The 17,515-nt window shown below is 47.3% G+C and overlaps 1 protein-coding gene across 2 annotated transcripts in view; it reads right to left on the bottom strand.

Moving 5' to 3' along the window:
* The window catches only part of RHOG (ras homolog family member G), a 48,759-nt gene that overhangs the window by 29,289 nt on the left and 1,955 nt on the right, over nucleotides 1–17,515 (bottom strand). Inside the window, exon 1 of one of the 2 annotated variants that reach the window (XM_082219611.1) lies at nucleotides 2,744–2,889. The exons of the other annotated variant lie outside the window; for it this stretch is intronic. The gene's annotated coding sequence lies outside the window, so the exon portion shown is untranslated. Of the gene's footprint in view, nucleotides 1–2,743; nucleotides 2,890–17,515 lie in introns of those variants that run through there. 2 annotated transcript variants of the gene reach the window in all.

Below are 17,515 nucleotides of genomic sequence, written 5' to 3'. Positions count from 1 at the left end.
AGCAGGCTTGCCCCATGCGGAATTGGGGATGTAGCGGAAGCCAGAACTGGGAAGTGCAAAACGTTATGCAGGCCTCAAAAAAAAACCAGAGTGGCTGTCAAATGAGTTGGCCTGAAGGAGTCCGCAGCCCATTTATAACTGGGGCTGAAAGTTTTTTTTTTCAGGGTGCCAGTGAAGTAGCCATGGGCAACCCAAGGAAGGGGTCTTAAGATCTTGGGGGATATGAGAAGGGGTGTCTTCTCAGGGCATTGTCAGATTGTGCAAGGCAGTAAGTCACCAAACAATTAAACCCCTGTGTTGCAAACAATCATCAGTAATATCCAAGGCAACACGATGACAGAGTACAACCATGCGATGTCAATATAAACCCTTTATATAATCCATACAGAACATTGAACGGTATGAAATATATGAAATACGCACTCTCTGCAAAACCAAATAAACAGAAATCTTAGAAATCTCTTGTGCTCTCTTGATGGATTCTCTTGAAAACACAGAACCCAATAAACATAAAAGTCTCTGAAGACTATGCAAGTCTCTGAAAGAAGCCAAGGGGTCAGATTCTTATCTGGTTGAAAACAAGCCGTAATGATGGCGCAAGGCAGCAGAGGATGGGAGCCGCCTGCCAGGGATGCCTGAGATTGCAGGGGGTGGGACTAGATGACCCTCAGAGGGCCCTTCTGACACGTATATGATTTTCTCCGAGTGGATAAAACAGCTCAGAGCTGTCTCCCCGGGGCAGGAGGAGAGCCTGGGGCTGAGGCACACTTTCCACAGCGGTGTCTCAACCGGGGGGAAGTACAGAAAGGGAACTTTGGATCGTTGTCGATTGCGCTCAGTTCCTCATTGAAAGTGGTGGGGGAAACGGCAGAGGCTCACGGCTGAATCAGCATCCCGCGGGCCTGGGCAGCCTCCGCCAACCTGGCGCCCTCCGTCCCCCCACCAGCCCCAGCTGGCAGGGGCAGATGTCAATCATCGAAGTCCAACTGAGGCCGTTTGGAGGGTGCTAGGATAGCAAAGGCTGGTGCAAACAAAGTGACTTAAGTTTGCTTTTTTTAAAAAAGCAGGTGGGAGTAGACAGATTTCACGGAGGAGTAAAGATCCATCGCTACACATGATAGCTACATGGAGCCTCCAGGCTCATTGGCGCTCTACCTCTCCAGAACAGGACAAAGAACCGGGAACCAGAAGCAACCGAGGGCAGACATATGGGTTTTGGGGTTTCATTTCCCCAGCGAAGCTGCCCCAAAGGAAGCGTTGCATTTTGTAGCACCGGAACGGGGTTGGGCTGGATGACCTCTGAAGGGCCCTTTTCACACCGTGAGTCAAGGCTTCCTGCTGCTGCTGCTGCCACCAGCAGATCGCGAACTCTGTGGCTCAAGGAGGTCCTTCATAGCCGGGGTTTCCAAGCCGCTCACACGTCAACCGGCTGGAAAGTCCCTCCCCTTGAGAACATCTCGCTGGAGAAACGGAGGAAATGGCCCCCTTGGGAGGCTCCGGGAGGTTCTGGGCGTGAGAGGATCACGCAGCAGCTCGGATCGAGGCCACCACAGCGGATCCAGCCGAATCGAGCCAGTCTCAAGGTGTCGGTTCCTCTGCCCCTTCGGGACTCCTGCTCAGCCCCACATCCAGCCCAAATCTCTGGGCAAGGGACGGTGGCTGCATGGTGGAACACCTGCCCTCCAGCTGGTTTGGGACTACAATTCCCATCATCCCTGACCGCTGGCCCTGCCAGCTTGGGATGATGGGAGTTGTAGTCCAAAAAAACAACCAGAGACCCAAGGTCGGGAAAACCGCCAGACCAGAGCGCCAGACCAGGGCCTGGGAGAGACCGGAGTTCGAATCCCCCACTAGAGCTCACTCGGGGCCATCTTGGGCCAGCCACTCGCTGACCCTCACCCTGTCCTACCTCACAGGGTTGTTGCAGGGATTAAATGCAAAGGGGGGGGGGAGCCCTGTGAAGCCACCTTGAGCTTTTTGGAGAAAAGATATAAATGCATAAATAAATGCAATAAATAAAAAGTCAATCAACTGCCCTGCACAGCAGCCTGAACCCCTGGCCAGCTGCTGCCAGTCAGTGCAGACATTACACAGCTCGAGGGAGCAATCCTCTCCCTCCTGCCAACGACCCCCAGAGACGTCGCTGAAACTTCTCCATTCTGACTCCGCCAGAACCCATTCAAAAAATGCCGGGGAAGACACAGACACGTGACACAGACCGACCCCCGCCTCAGGACTGTACCATCTCAACAAGCAAAAAAAAGGGGGGGATGGCGCGTATTAGGAACTCCCCCTGCCTTAGAAGCCGCGCCTTGATGTCCTAGATGCATTTACCTGCCCAGCTGTTCCGAAAACACGCGTGTGCCCACGCGCGGGGAAAGTGGGTCGTGTGAATGGGCAGGAAAGACGCAGTTGGGAGCCGAGTTGGGAAACTTGGGCACGAGCTCAGCCACCCCGTTATCACCCCACCCCCCGATTTACTCGCGAGTCAGCCCCGATGAAGCCGCCCCCCGCCCCGGTTGCGGAGCCCCAGAGGGCGGCTGGCGGATCCCCTCCTCCCGGCGCCCGGGGATCGGGAAGGAGGGCGACCCAGCCCATCCCGGCGCGCCCCGAAGCAGCGCGCCCTCTGCCCATGCCCCGGGGGCGCCCTGCCCTGGCGGAGGAAGGCGCCTCTTCCCGGGTGCGCCTTGCGCAAAGGGAGCGTTGCGCGCGGGGTGGCCCCGTCGGGGAGCCGGAGACCCACCTGGGCGCATGGCGCTCGGCCGGGCGGGCGGCGCCGCCGTCGCTGCTGCTGCTGCTGCTTCTCGTCGCCTCCTCGGAGGAAGTGAGCGCGGCCGGAGGAAGTGTGCGAGGAAGGGGAAGGAGCAGAGGCTGGCTCGCTCGCCGCCGCCGCCGCCGGGGAAGGGGCTCGGCAAGCCGGGCGGCGGCGGCGCGCCCCACCCCTCGACGGCGCCCGGGCGGACCTGCCTCTCCCGGGGCGGGCGCAAGCAGCAGCCAAGGCAGCGGCTGGACAGGGATCGGGACCGCCTCGGCCTCGCCCGCCGCAAGCAAGCAGGTCCCTGCCCCGAGGAGCTTGCCTTCCGCCACAGGGTCGTGGCGTTGGAAGGGACCTCCACCCCAGGGGTCATTCAGTCCAACCCCCCTGCGAGGCAGGGATCGCAGCTGAAAAACCATAGCATTTTAGAGCTGGGCGGGACCTCTTGATGTTGTTGAGTCGTTTAGTCGTGTCCGCCTCTTCGTGACCCCCTGGACCAGAGCACGCCAGGCCCGCCTGTCTTCCACTGCCTCCCGCAGTTTGGTCAAACTCATGCTGGTAGCTTCAAAACACTGTCCCACCATCTCGTCCTCTGTCATCCCCTTCTCCTTGTGCCCTCCATCTTTCCCAACATCAGGGTCTTTTCCAGGGAGTCTTCTCTTCCAAAGTCTTGGAGCCTCAGCTTCAGGATCTGTCCTTCCAGTGAGCACTCAGGGCTGATTTCCTTCAGAATGGAGAGGTTTGATCTTCTTGCAGTCCATGGGACTCTCAAGAGTCTCCTCCAACACCAGAATTCAAAAGCATCCATTCTTCGGAGATCAGCCTTCTTTGTGGTCCAGCTCTCACTTCCATACAAGAAAACTCCATGGACAAAGACAACAGGAGGTACCTCTAGGGGTCATCTATTCCAACCCCCTGCAATGCAGAAATCTCAACTAGGTCATACATGGCCGTTGGCCGTCCCTCCTCTGCTGAAAAACGTCCAGTGAAGAAGAACTACCAATGAAAGAAGACTGGAGGATGAAACTGATGGACTATGGAGAATTAGATAAACTAACAGGAAGGAGTCGAAACCCGCGGGACCAGAGATTCTCAGAAGACCGGAGTAAATTTACGGACTGTTTGAAGAGCAAATGTGATGAACAAATTACGCTAGTAGGTTTGCAAGAAGTTTTGTAAGGCGTATTATTTGAAATATTGCAAAAAAGATAATGAGGAGAATTATTAGTTAAGGATAATTAAAGGTAATATGAAATTAAGAAAAGCAAAAAAAGTGGTAAAGAATAGGAAATCATCAGAGGTGTTGACGGAAGTCCAAAAATATTGCGTAAGATGAGAAGTTATGTTGCATGAATGTTGGAATTAATATGTTGAAAAACTAATAAAAATGTGTGTGTGTGTGTGTGTGTGTGTAAATATGTGTGTGTGTGTGTGTGTGTGTGTGTGTGTGTATAAAACATCCAGTGAAGGAGAGCCTGCGTCTATTCCACTGCTGAATCGCTCTTACTATCAGAAAGCACTTCCAATAGCTTGGTTGCCATCTCCTTTCGAAAACAATCCCATCTGTTGAGACAAAACCCCACCTCACTCCCCCTTCCAGCAGGGGACAGAGGACCTTGCCCCTGGTTGGAATTCGGAGCCGGACTGCCTCTGGATGTGGAGGTTCCATTAAGCCAGCTCAGACCAACTGGCCCACCTTTCGTCCTTCGCTCGGTTTCCTGGCTTCCAGCAGTGCCAATTTGGACAGCCTGAAAAGACGGCTGTACAAATTCATTAGCAAGAAAGTTACGGGTGGCTACCAGCCTAAGGTCCCCGGATTTACAAATCAGTCCCCATACAAAAGCTACGGCAAGTAGCAATCAATACCCCTCTCCTGCATGAATTTGTCCAATCCTCTTTTAAACCCATGTACAGTGGTGCCTCGCAAAACGAAATTAATTCGTTCTGCGAGTTTCTTCGCCTTGCGATTTTTTTCGTCTTGCGACGCACGGTTTCCCATAGGGTATTAACGGTTTTAAGAAAAAGGAAACAAACTTGCAAGACGTTTTCGTTTTTCGCCTTGCGAAGCAAGCCCATAGGGAAATTCGTCTTGCGAAGCAACTCAAAAAATGAAAAACTCTTTCGTCTTGCGCGTTTTCCGTCTTGCGAGGCATTCGTCTTGCGAGGTACCACTGTACAGTGGTACCTCGGGTTACATATGCTTCAGGTTACAGACTCCGCTAACCCAGAAATAGTACCTAAGAACTTTGTTTCAGGATGAGAACAGAAATTGCACAGTGGCGGCAGGCCCCATTAGCTAAAGTGGTGCTTCAGGTTAAGAACAGTTTCAGGTTAAGAACGGACCTCTGGAACGAATTAAGTTCTTAACCCGAGGTACCACTGTAGTCCGACCCACTGCTCCACACCGGATGTCAGAGCTAGAACATCCTTGGCAGAGCCCAGTCGGAGATCACAGATCCATCAGCTCTTGGCACATCTTCTTGGCTCCTGCATCCTTCATACTGTACGTTATGCAAATCACTGCTACAAAAGATGTCGCCAAGGCTCTGGGCAGTTTCATGGCTGGAAGAGGGGAACTTGAGCGCATAGGAAGAGCTGGCTGGATCAGGCCAGTGACTCATCTCACACAGCATCCTGTTCCCACAGAAGCTGACTAGATGCCAGCGAGCAGGATCCGAGCACAGAGCAACTCTCCCCTCCCGTGGTTTCCAAAAACTGGCATTTGGAAGCATTTCTGACATTGCAGGCAGGAGAGAGCCATCGCGGCTAGTATAAGGTTACCAGATTTTTTTTTCAATGAACCACACACACAGACCATAAGTTAATACACTCTCAACAGTACAATGTTTGTGGTGCTCATCTCGCTTTCAGGCCAAGGGAGCCGGCGTTTGTCCACAGACATTTCCGGGTCACGTGGCCAGCAGGACTAAACTGCTTCTGGTGCGATGGAACACCGTGACGGAAACCAGAGCACATGAAAACGCCGTTTACCTTTCCGCTGCAGCGGTACCTGTTTATCTACTTGCGCCGGCATGCTTTTGAACTGCTAGGTTGGCAGGAGCTGGGACAGAGCAAGGAGAGGAGCTCACCCTGTCGCGGGGATTCGAACCGCCCAGCACCACCCGTGGCCCTATGATGTCTATGCGCCACAGATGGATCCTGCTTGCAGGTTCCCCATAACAGACATCTGGCTAGCCAGTGTGAGAACAGGACGCTGGACTGGGTGAGCTATTGGCTAACTTATCCTGCAGGCTCCTCCTATGTTTTTATGTTCTTACGACCTCCCAAGACCTCTTCCAACTCCACAATTCTCTATTTGTTTTGTTTTCCTTTTCCTTTTTTTAACTTTATTCCAAAACCGAAAAAGAATTACTTTTTTTAAAAGATATTTATTAAGGTTTTCAAAGTATTACAAAATAGAAAAAGGAAAAAGGAAAATACAAAATAAAAACAGTTAAAAACAATTCAATCTTTCCATAACCTATCTTTCATTTGCTTATTTCCCGGACCTCCTCCCGCCTCCCTCTTCTGTATTCCAGTTCAGTTTGTTGGTTCAGTGAATCCCTCTCCTCTTTGATTATCCTGATCTTCAATCTTAAAATATTTTAGCATTGGATTTTTACCTATTAATAGTTCATTTTCTCCTATTCCCTTATAACATTACAGCTATAAACCACTTAGTTTCTATCCAACATCATTCTAACATTCATTAATTTTACAATATTTCTGTAAATAGTCTTTAAACTTTTTCCAATCTTCTTCCACCGACTCTTCTCCCTGGTCTCGGATTCTGCCAGTCATTTCTGCCAGCTCCATATAGTCCATCACCTTCATCTGCCATTCTTCCAAGGTGGGTAGATCTTGTGTCTTCCAATACTTTGCGATAAGTATTCTTGCTGCTGTTGTGGCATACATAAAGAAAGTTCTATCCTTCTTTGGCACCAATTGGCCGACCATGCCCAGGAGAAAGGCCTCTGGTTTCTTCAAGAAGGTATATTTAAATACCGTTTTCATTTCATTATATATCATCTCCCAGAAAGCCTTGATCCTTGGGCACGTCCACCAAAGGTGAAAGAATGTACCTTCAGTTTCCTTACATTTCCAACATTTATTATCGGGCAAGTGATAGATTTTTGCAAGCTTGACTGGTGTCATGTACCACCTGTAAATCATTTTCATAATATTCTCTCTTAGGGCATTACATGCCGTAAATTTCATACCTGTGGTCCACAACTGTTCCCAGTCAGCAAACATAATGTTATGTCCAACATCTTGTGCCCATTTAATCATAGCAGATTTCACCGTTTCATCCTGAGTATTCCATTTCAACAGCAAGTTATACATCTTTGACAAAATCTTAGTTTTAGGTTCCAACAGTTCTGTTTCTAATTTTGATTTTTCCACCTGGAAGCCAATTTTCTTGTCCAAATTATATGCCTCCATTATCTGATAATAATGAAGCCAGTCTCGCACTTTATCTTTTAATTTCTCAAAACTCTACAGTTTCAATTTGTCTCCGAAAAAGAATTACAAACATCAAATTCAAAATCCATATTCATTTTGTAACATAAGCCTATTACATAGTTGACTAGATTAAAATATACCTAATTGCTATAGACTTCCCTTTGCAACGCAATTAGAAATATTGTATTAGAAATTTTTATAAATGCCCCTATACCCCCACTCCCCTTCACACGTGTGATCTCAATTTTTTTTTTACTTCTTCCATCTTGTTGTGTTGTTTAATAATTATTCAATTGATTCTTTTATTATTTCCTTGCTTACCCCTGCAGGTTTTACACATTATCTATTAATATTCCAGTTCCGGAACCATATTTTTTCATGTATTCCTTCACTCCATCTTGCTCTTTAATTATTCTCTGATTTGAATGGCCTCTAATGATTGACGTCAATTTTGCCATTTCCACAAACTCACAGAGTTTGCTTTGCCATTCTAATAGTCATGGTACTGTTAGAAGTTATTCGTGGAGACAAATAGACTGAGGACTTCAATATATAAGGATAACCCTTTTATTGTTCGCGTTTGCAAAGGCGGACTCTCCGTACCCGTGGATACGAAGAGCCCTGATCAGGCATAGACACAGTGTTTTTATTATCCCTACAGCTGCCGCCCCTCTTTAGGAGGCTTGGCTTACATTCTACCTATCAGAGTTCAACACATCTCTAATACATTGTTCAATCTACACTAGCCGTTTAACTGTTACTAAATATAGGTATACGCATTCCACCCCTGCCGTTATCTTGCAGACATGGCGTTTAGACTCATAAAAGACAAAGACTCTTTCTCCTGAGTTTGAGACACTCTCCGTACCAATCTCTCCTCTGTCTCACAATCCCCCCTCTTTTCGATACTTTGCCTCAAACTCACATAGGGCAGTTTAACATGTATGCTCTTTCTCCGGCTTTGTTTGCTGTTTCTCCCTTATACCCATACACATATATACTGGACGTAATGGGCCCCACTGCCAGGGGCTCATAACATTCGGTCTTATTTTCTCTTGTCCTGCATCGAAAATATTGAGTTTGGTTATGAACACAGGGGTCTAACTTTTCTACGCACTCCGGAGCAACATTATAATACATTAAGGTTCGGGTAACCCTATTTCCAGTTTTGGTGATTTGAATGCACTGGCTACAATTTTGATCTTTCGCTGCGCTTGTAATTATTCCTATGGCCAATAAACTAACTCTTACTATAGTCCCTCTCATTCTGATTTTCGTCTCAATTGTTCTAGGGCTTGTACTACCGTGGGGGTCCTATTCAGATTGCAAAGGACCTCTCCTTCTAAAGTAACTATACAATATTGGATAATTACATCCTCTATAAAGATTATATCACATAGTTCTGTGCAATGTACACACAACACACAACACTCACAATGAACACAGCAACAACACTCATAAAAGCACTTGCAAGTACAAAACAAACACATTAAGGAAATTGTGTCAACGTCCGAGCCTGTTTTGGTTCCTGGTTCCCTGATTTGTAAGCGTCACCTTCAACGGGTTGACTGGATCAGCGGATATTGTCCAGTCCTGCGGAGCTTTCTTGACTCTGTGATAGTGAGTCCACCCGTGCTCTCTGGTCCTTACTGCCGATTCCGTGCTAAGCAGCACTTGAAATGGACCTTCCCAAGCAGGGTGAAGCTTCTCTGCTTTCCACGCTTTTATCAGGACCCGGTCACCAGGCTGAAATGAGTGCTGATGCTCCAACAATGGAGGACGCTGAACTAGTACTCCACGCCTATGGAGAGATAACAAAGACTGGGAGAGTGACTGCAAATATTTCCTTAAAAACAGATCCTTAAATTCTACCAGAGGTTGACCCAGCTGGGCCAGATATGGTCTTCCCATCATTAGTTCAAAAGGGGAACCCCCCCCCAGATCTTTTCTGGGGGCTATACACATTTTTAGCAATGCCAGGGGAAGGTTCTTTGTCCAGGGTAGCCCATTTTCCAAATATAATTTAGTCAAATGTTTCTTAATTTCAGCATTCGCCCTTTCTACCTTTCCACTGCTTTCAGGGTGCCAAGGGGTGTGGAGGTCCCATTTGATCCCCAAGGTTGTCATTACTTCTTGCAACACCCTCTGGGTGAAGTGGGTACCCCTATCTGAATCTATTGCCTCAACTACACCGAATCGGGGGACTATGTGTTCCAATATGGCTTTGGTGACTACCTGGGCTGTCGCCTTCCTACTTGGGAAGGCTTCCACCCATCCGGTGAGATGGTCTTTGAGCACCAACAGATATTTTTGCCCCCCCCCTTTTTCCGGGAGTTCCGTAAAGTCTATTTGTCTACCTTTTGGAAGGGCCACACTGCGAGCGGCCTTCCCCCTTTCTCAGTTTTCTTGGCTCTAGTCTTGTTTACCTTTTGACATATTAAACACTTCCAAGCTATGGAATGTGCCATAGGCCACATGTCCTTATTCCAATATAAGGATTTTACCATATTGACCATAGCCTCGGTCCCAAAATGCCCGCTTTCATGTACCTTTTCTAAAACTCCCATCATTAGGGTTTTTGGTAATACTACTTGCCCTTCCGGGGTTTTCCATTCATTATCTATCTTCTCCCATCCCTCCTCAGTCACATACTCAGCCTCCTGGGGGGCAAAAACCAGACTTTCTGTATCAGCCCTTGTCAAAACGGGTACCTTCAGGGTGTATTGGTGAACTATCATATCATTTGGAATCCCTCTAGCTGCCTCTTTGGCCCTGAGATCAGCCCACCTGTTCCCCACCTCTTCAGGACTTGTTCCCTTAGTATGGGCTGAAACATGTACCACCGCAACCTTTTCAGGTCCGGTAAGGGCATCCAATAATCTTTCTAACAGTGCCATATGTTCTATCTGTTTCCCATCTGCCTTAACATACCCTCGGTCTCGCCACGCTCCACCAAAGGCGTGGACCACGCCCCATGCGTATCGGGAGTCTGTCCATATCGTTACCTCCAACCCTTTTCCCAACTCGAGGGCCAGTGTTAGGGCCATGATTTCACATTTCTGAGCTGACCAGGTTGCCGGCAAAGCCCCGCTTTCGAGAATCTCCCCATCTTCTTTAACGACAGCATACCCTGATTTCCTCCTCCCTTCTTCTACATAACTTGAACCATCAGTGTACCATCTTTCCCCTGTTGCCAACGGCGTTTCTAATAAATCTTCCCGGACCTTTGACATCAACTGTATGGTGCCCATACAGTCATGTTCATCCGGCTCCCACTCTCTCCTTTTCCCAATCAAGAATTCAGCTGGGTTTAGATTTCGATCAGTTCCCAGAGTGATATTGGGGCTTGTTCTCAAAATAGTTTCATATTTTACCAGACGCCCATCGGTCATCCAGGTAGAGGCCGCCCCTGTCATTACTGTGGATATCTGATGGGGGCTATCTATGAACTATCAAGGCCCCACCGAACGTCAATTTTCTACTCTCAACCACTAGCATAGCCGCGGCAGCCACCGCCTGAATACACGTGGGCCATGCCTTTACTACAGGTTCCAAAGTCTTACTGAGATAGGCAACAGGCTGATACCGCCCCCCTCTCTTCTGGGCCAATACCCCCACAGCAGTCTGAGAACTGATCGTCACATACAGATGGAATGGTTGTTGTAGGTTAGGCAATGCCAGAACTGGAGCTCCGGCCAATACCTTTTTTATTATTATTATTATTCCCTCCCATCTTGCCTCATCCTCTTTGTCCCAGGCCACCTTTCCGTCTCCTACAAGTTTTTGATTCAAAAATTGGACCATCTTTGCATATTGGTCAATCCACAGCCTTACCATATCCCAATAATCCCAACATCCTCCTCACGTCTGTCTTATTTCTTGGGGGTTGTAATTCTAAAATCCCTTTCACTCTTTCAGGGTCTAATTTCCTTGTTCCCCCCTCTAACAGGTGTCCCAGATACTTTACCCTTCTCTGAACGAATTGCAATTTTTCTTTACACACTTTTACTCCCAGTTCTCCCAACCAGTTGACATGGTAGGTTCTAGCAACCCCTGCTCCAACAATCCATCCACTACTGGTTGCAATCCCACCCGCCCCTTACGTGTCATGGGGTATTGAGGGGTCCAGGACTGGGTGATCCCTGGTTTCACTGTGATTTTAATGGGGACTATATCTAATCTTCCTACCGTCTTGCCGTCTGCCCAAACTGTTGGGTCTATTTGTCCCTCGTCTTCCTCCTTTAAGAGGTACATGGGGATTCCCTGGTCTAAGTCTACTAACTGAAAACCCAGTCCTATCATCAAATCCCTTCCCAATAAATTTATTCCTGATTCTGGTATAAACAGCAGTGATCCCTCCACTACCCGGTCACCTCTCATTATTACAGTTTCTTCCAACTGTACAACTTCTTTTGCCGCACCGCTCACTCCCACCACTTTCAGATTTGAGGTTGTTTTTCCTACCCCGGGGATAGGTATACAAACCGATGACCGCGTAGCTCCAGAGTCTACCAAAAAGATCAGTGATTTTTTTTAAGGGGCCCTACGCATAAATTCACCAGTGGCTCATTCCGGGCCTCTACGGTTGAGCCAGAGATTCCCTATTCATATAAACTAAACAATTCTTCAATCCCTGTCTCCTCATTTGTCCTGTTTTGTCCTTGGGGCTGACTTCCCCTCTCTGCATTGGCCCGTTCCTGCACTTGAGCTCTTGGACTTCGACACCTCTGTGCGAAGTGACCCGGTTTGTTGCATCTATAGCAAATGATTCCGGGGGTCTGGGGGTAATTTCCTCGTCCCCTTCCGGGCTCATTTTCCCTCTTAGCTGCTCTGATAATTGAGCAAAATTATACAAGCGTGGTGGGATTTTACTTACCAGCACACAACACATAAAATCTTCTACAAAGATGAAGTATACTACTTCATAAAACTTCATTTTTGTTGTAATTAAACAAATTGTATTTAAGTTTGGCTTGTGCTGCCAAAGCAATCAATAGCATTCATTTTATTTATTTTGCAGCAGGCTGCACTTTTATCTGCAGGTGTCAGACTCAGTGTTTACCTTTAGTCAAGACTACAATGTTCTTGACTTGTGTGCTTTTCTGAATAAAATTTAGGGCGGAAAATAACAGGCTTCTGTACAGTTGGAAGCATTTAACGCCTGACAAATACCACAAGGGAGGAAAAATAATAGCACATGCAAATTATATATTGCTTCTTTGACCCATAAAATGCTCTGTTTAAGATAATGAGCCACAACCTTGCCTGCACTATAATTCCAGAGTCTTCTACAGGGTATCGTCAACACACAAAACACACACCACCTCATGGAAGAAATCCCTCACACCTTGAGCCTAAGAGAAGGCGGCTTTTCAGGCTACCAGAACTGTATCCAAACACTTCTCCCACTTAAGATCCCCCCCCCCCAAGATGCTACAATAAATCACAACTTTAGCTTACACTTTTCAAAAGCATCTTCCAACACGCCACTTGTCCCCAGGTGGTCTTAAATACCTAACAAGTAGAAATGGAGCACAGGTTCTTTTTCTTTTTCTTTTTCCTCAAGAGCCACAACTGCAAAGGATTATAATTCATTACTATTTGCCAGTCTCGTGCAAGGTGTGTGTGTGTGGGGGGGGGCTAGTCAGGCTGCTCCTCCATCCTTGTGCTTTAGTGAAAATAATAGTGCAACAAGTCATTATTTACTTAAAGGGCTGCAACTTTTCATTTTCTCTAAGGCTAAAAAAAAAACTTTTAGCTAAGCATTTTCTATGTAACAAAGGTAGCTGAATTAAAACAATGCCTTTCGCTCTCAGGCCAACTGACCTTGGCAATAGCACATTTAGTTTGTTGCAAACTCTCTTCCGGGAACAGAGCCAGGGAACAAGAGAAACATTTCTATGTAAACCTATGAAGGGGGAGAGGGGAAAAGGGGGTTTTGAAACAGGATAAAAACCTGCTTGTAAAATGTTTTCAGCGGCCTGTTTTGTGAATCCATCACACAGGTGCCTCTGCCTCCCCCCCAATCTGCCCCCTTCCGGCTTCCAATTATACGTCCCGTCTGGCCCTATGGGGTACTTTGGCCAAACCACCCTGCAGAAATTAATCATAATGACCTTTGACAGGCTGACAGTATATTGCCTTAAATACTCCTCATTCCACTGCACAATACCTGTCCCAATAGACTATTGGGATCTATGGGATTATTTCCATTGGATTCCTTCTGCCTCTTACTTTGATTTTTGCCCATTATTCACAATGTCTCCAAATTCACGTTCTCTCACAATCGCACGGAATCGCCTGGCCGCTTCCCTCGCGGGAGAGACGGAACCGCAAGCTAATCCTCCTGTCAGGGCCGAACCCTGATCCACACTCACGCGTCCGTTTGGAGCCTCTCTTTCACTCAAGAGACGATTCTCTCGCCCCCTTTCCCTTTTAATACCTCTCCCTCGTCTACTCACCCAATACAGTCCAGCGCCGCTTCTCACGACTAGTGAACAGGTCAGGAGACGAATCTCTCACCCCCTTCCCGTCCCTTTTTATTTCTCTTTCTCGTCTACTCACCCAATACAGTCCAGCGTCACTTCTCGTGACTAGTGAACAGGCGGGCGTCCCCGCTGGGTTCTCGCGGTCCCCGACCGCCAAAAAGAGCTCAATACTTTCCTCCCATATATTGAGTCCTGTCTCTCTAGCCCTTGTGCGCCGTCCCGGGCGGGACTCGGTCCGAGTCACTCCGCAATAACGGAGGGGCGCCTACCCGGGGTCCGAATTTCGCTCAGGCAGCGCGTCAAAGGCCCCACGTTCGGGCGCCAAGAATTGTTAGAAGTTATTCGTGGAGACAAATAGACTGAGGACTTCAATATATAAGGATAACCCTTTTATTGTTCGCGTTTGCAAAGGCGGACTCTCCGTACCCGTGGATACGAAGAGCCCTGATCAGGCATAGACACAGTGTTTTTATTATCCCTACAGCTGCCGCCCCTCTTTAGGAGGCTTGGCTTACATTCTACCTATCAGAGTTCAACACATCTCTAATACATTGTTCAATCTACACTAGCCGTTTAACTGTTACTAAATATAGGTATACGCATTCCACCCCTGCCGTTATCTTGCAGACATGGCGTTTAGACTCATAAAAGACAAAGACTCTTTCTCCTGAGTTTGAGACACTCTCCGTACCAATCTCTCCTCTGTCTCACAGTACTGAGGTGGGGTTTTGTTCCTTTATGCAACAGCAGCGGCCAGAATATTGACCACAAAGAATTGGAAGGGGGAGAAAAATTCCACGATTCTCTATTTGTAAAGTCTCAGAAATCAGACAAGTGTGAGACAGACCTGGCGCCCCTTGCCACAGAGCAATGCAGGAAGGTTTTGATTTAAACAAAAAACCAAAAAACCACCCCAAATGTGTGTGGAGTTTGATGAGGCTTTATGTAGGAGGGTGTTTTGCAAAGCGCTGGCAAATTTCTGCCCACGCAGAGTGCTACATCAAAGGCAACATCACTTACTGAAACATGCCTCGTAAAGTCCTCCGTAAGTCATTTGCAAGAGAGATTTGCCGTCACTGTGGGTTCAGGCAAGGTCTTGTTCCAAAACAACATTCAAATCGAAGATTCACCTTCTCCATTTCCTCCGGGCACAGGAGAGCTCTTCCAGGGCTCACATGAAATGAAGTCTGCGCATGAGACTTCCTGCATCGTGCCCTTTATGCTTCAAGGTGCACGAAGAATCATTCTTGACTATTTATGTATGCAGCGACAGCAGCACAAATACTACAGTCATACCTCATGTTACGTTTGCTTCAAGTTGTGTGTTTTCGGTTGCGTCCCGTGGCGACCCGGAAGTAGCAGAAAGGGTCACTTCCTGGTTTTGCCACTCGCGCATGTGCAGACGCGCAAAATGACATCACGCTCATGCACAAAAACAGACGCGGGTTGCATTATTTTCAGGTTGCAAACAGGCCTCCGGAACGTATCCCGTTCGCAACCAGAGGTACCACTGTACTGGCCCAGAGATGGAAAGAAGACAAAGTTCCAACCAGAGAGGAATGGCTGATGAAGATGATGGACTACGACGAAATGGCGGAACTTGGCTGGGAAAATCAGAAACCAGGAAGAGAAGGATTTTAAGAAGGAATGGGGAAAATTTATAATGTTCTTAAGAGAACACTGTGAACAGCTAAGAACTTTGGCAAGATTTGAGTCATGCTTGTAATGTGCGAAAAACTATGGAAAATTAATTATTCTTTTAACAAATTAGAGAAAATAAGATAAACAGATGGTGGGGGCAAAGATTGACAATGGTAACCATGGAAGGGAGAAAGGAAGTCAAGGGATTCAGAGAATCCTAAATGAGGAGGCGAACAGTGTGTTTGAATATAAATTTGTTATGTAAAGCTTAATAAAAATATATTTAAATAAGAAAAGAAGAAAGAAAGAAAAATCATCTTCTCACAGAATTGCAGAAGTGTAGAGTTACCCAGGGGTCATCCAGTCCAGCCCCAGCCTTTAATACAGGAATCACTGCTAATTGCAGATTGCTTCCAGGCCTCCAACTGTCATTGGACAACTTGAATATGAGGGCATGTGATGGAATCCCAATAGAAAAGAGTGACAGTCTGTGAGAGCCCAGAATTACAAAATAGGGACGGTATGTGTTGAAGAGGCGGGCTTGGTTCTCTGAGGAGCTCACGAGTCTTTGTATTGGCAGGGCTGGGACAGCAACTGCTCTGCTTGCACACGGTTTCAGGATCAATCCCTGAGGGTCCCCAACTAGGGTTACCAAGAAAGACTTGCTGCCTGAAACCCTGGAGAGCTGCTCACAATCAGTGTGGATAATAATAATAATAATAATAATAATAATAAATTTTTATTTATACCCCGCCCTTCCCGGTTCAAAAACCGGGCTCAGGGCGGCTAACAACAAATTTAAAACACTTAATTGTAAAAGCAGCATAAAATACAGTATAAAAACATGAATACAGTGGTGCCCCGCAAGACGAACGCCTCGCAAGACGGAAAACCCGCTAGACGAAAGGGTTTTCCGTTTTGGAGGCGCTTCGCAAAACGAATTTCCTATGGGGTTGCTTCGCAAGACGAAAAAATCTTGCGCGCCCCCGCGGTTTTTTTTCGCTCCCCTCCTTTTCCTAAGCCGCCTATCAGCTGTTCCGCTGAAAAACCCGCTTAACAGCTGATCACGGAAAGCCGCTAGACCGCTGTAGCGCTAATCAATGGGCTTGCTTCGCAAGACGAAAAAACCGCTAGACGACAAGAATCGCGGAACGGATTCTTTTCGTCTTGCGAGGCACCACTGTAACAATAAAATTCAAAGTTCAGAAATCAATTTAGGGAAAATCCATCTAATAAGCATTAGATAATCCCCAGGGCTAGCTGGCTGAATTGGTCCTACTTGGGCCAGCAAGGAGGCCAGGGGAGAATTAGCTGTGGGGTCTCAGAGCGGGTGATCTTCATAAAAGGGGAGGGGGAGGGAAGGGAAGGGAAATAAAAGATCAGGGTGAATTCAAATTAAAGGCCAGGTGGAATAGGGCTGTCTTACAGGCCCGATGGAAGGAGGTTCAATCCTGCAGGGCCCTGGTCTCATGGGACAGAGCATTCCACCAGGTCGGAGCCATCACTGAGAAGGCCCTGGCCCTGGTGGAGGATAGTCTGACTTCCTTAGGGCCTGGGACATCTAAACTATGGTTATTCATGGACCTTAAGGTCCTCTGCGGGGCAGACCAGGAGAGGTGGTCCCGTAAATATGAGGGCCCTAAGCCACAAAGGGCTTTAAAGGTCAGTGGTCCCTTGGTTCCCAAACACCTTGGTACTCAAACAACTTGGAACCCAAACACTGCAAACCCCGAAGTAAGTGTTCTGGTTTGCAAACTTTTTTCGGAAGCCAAACGTGCTCTGTTTTGAGTGCCACACTTCCGTTTTGAGTATTACGCTGAGGTCTGTCTGTTTTTGCTATTTATTTTGCGTTTTTGTGGCTTTTTGGTTTTGTTTTTGTGACTGCGTGGAACCCAATTCAGCTACTGATTGATTGATTGTGTGACTGCAGTACATTGTTTATTGCTTTCATTTTATGGATCAGTGGTCTTGTTAGATAGTAAAATCCATGTTAAATTGCTGTTTTAGGGGTTGTTTTTAAAAGTCTGGAATGGATTAATCCATTTTGCATTACTTTCTATGGGAAAGCGAGCCTTGGTTTTGGAACGCTTTGGTTTTGGAACATACTTCTGGAACGGATTAAGTTTGGGAACCAAGGTATCACTGTATTCATATTGCTTTATATTTT

The sequence above is a fragment of the Podarcis vaucheri genome (assembly GCF_965113315.1).
Source record: "Podarcis vaucheri genome assembly, chromosome: 4".
NCBI lineage: Eukaryota > Metazoa > Chordata > Lepidosauria > Squamata > Lacertidae > Podarcis > Podarcis vaucheri.
Note: the sequence above shows the minus strand (reverse complement) of the source record. Positions and strands in the feature narration are given on the sequence as shown.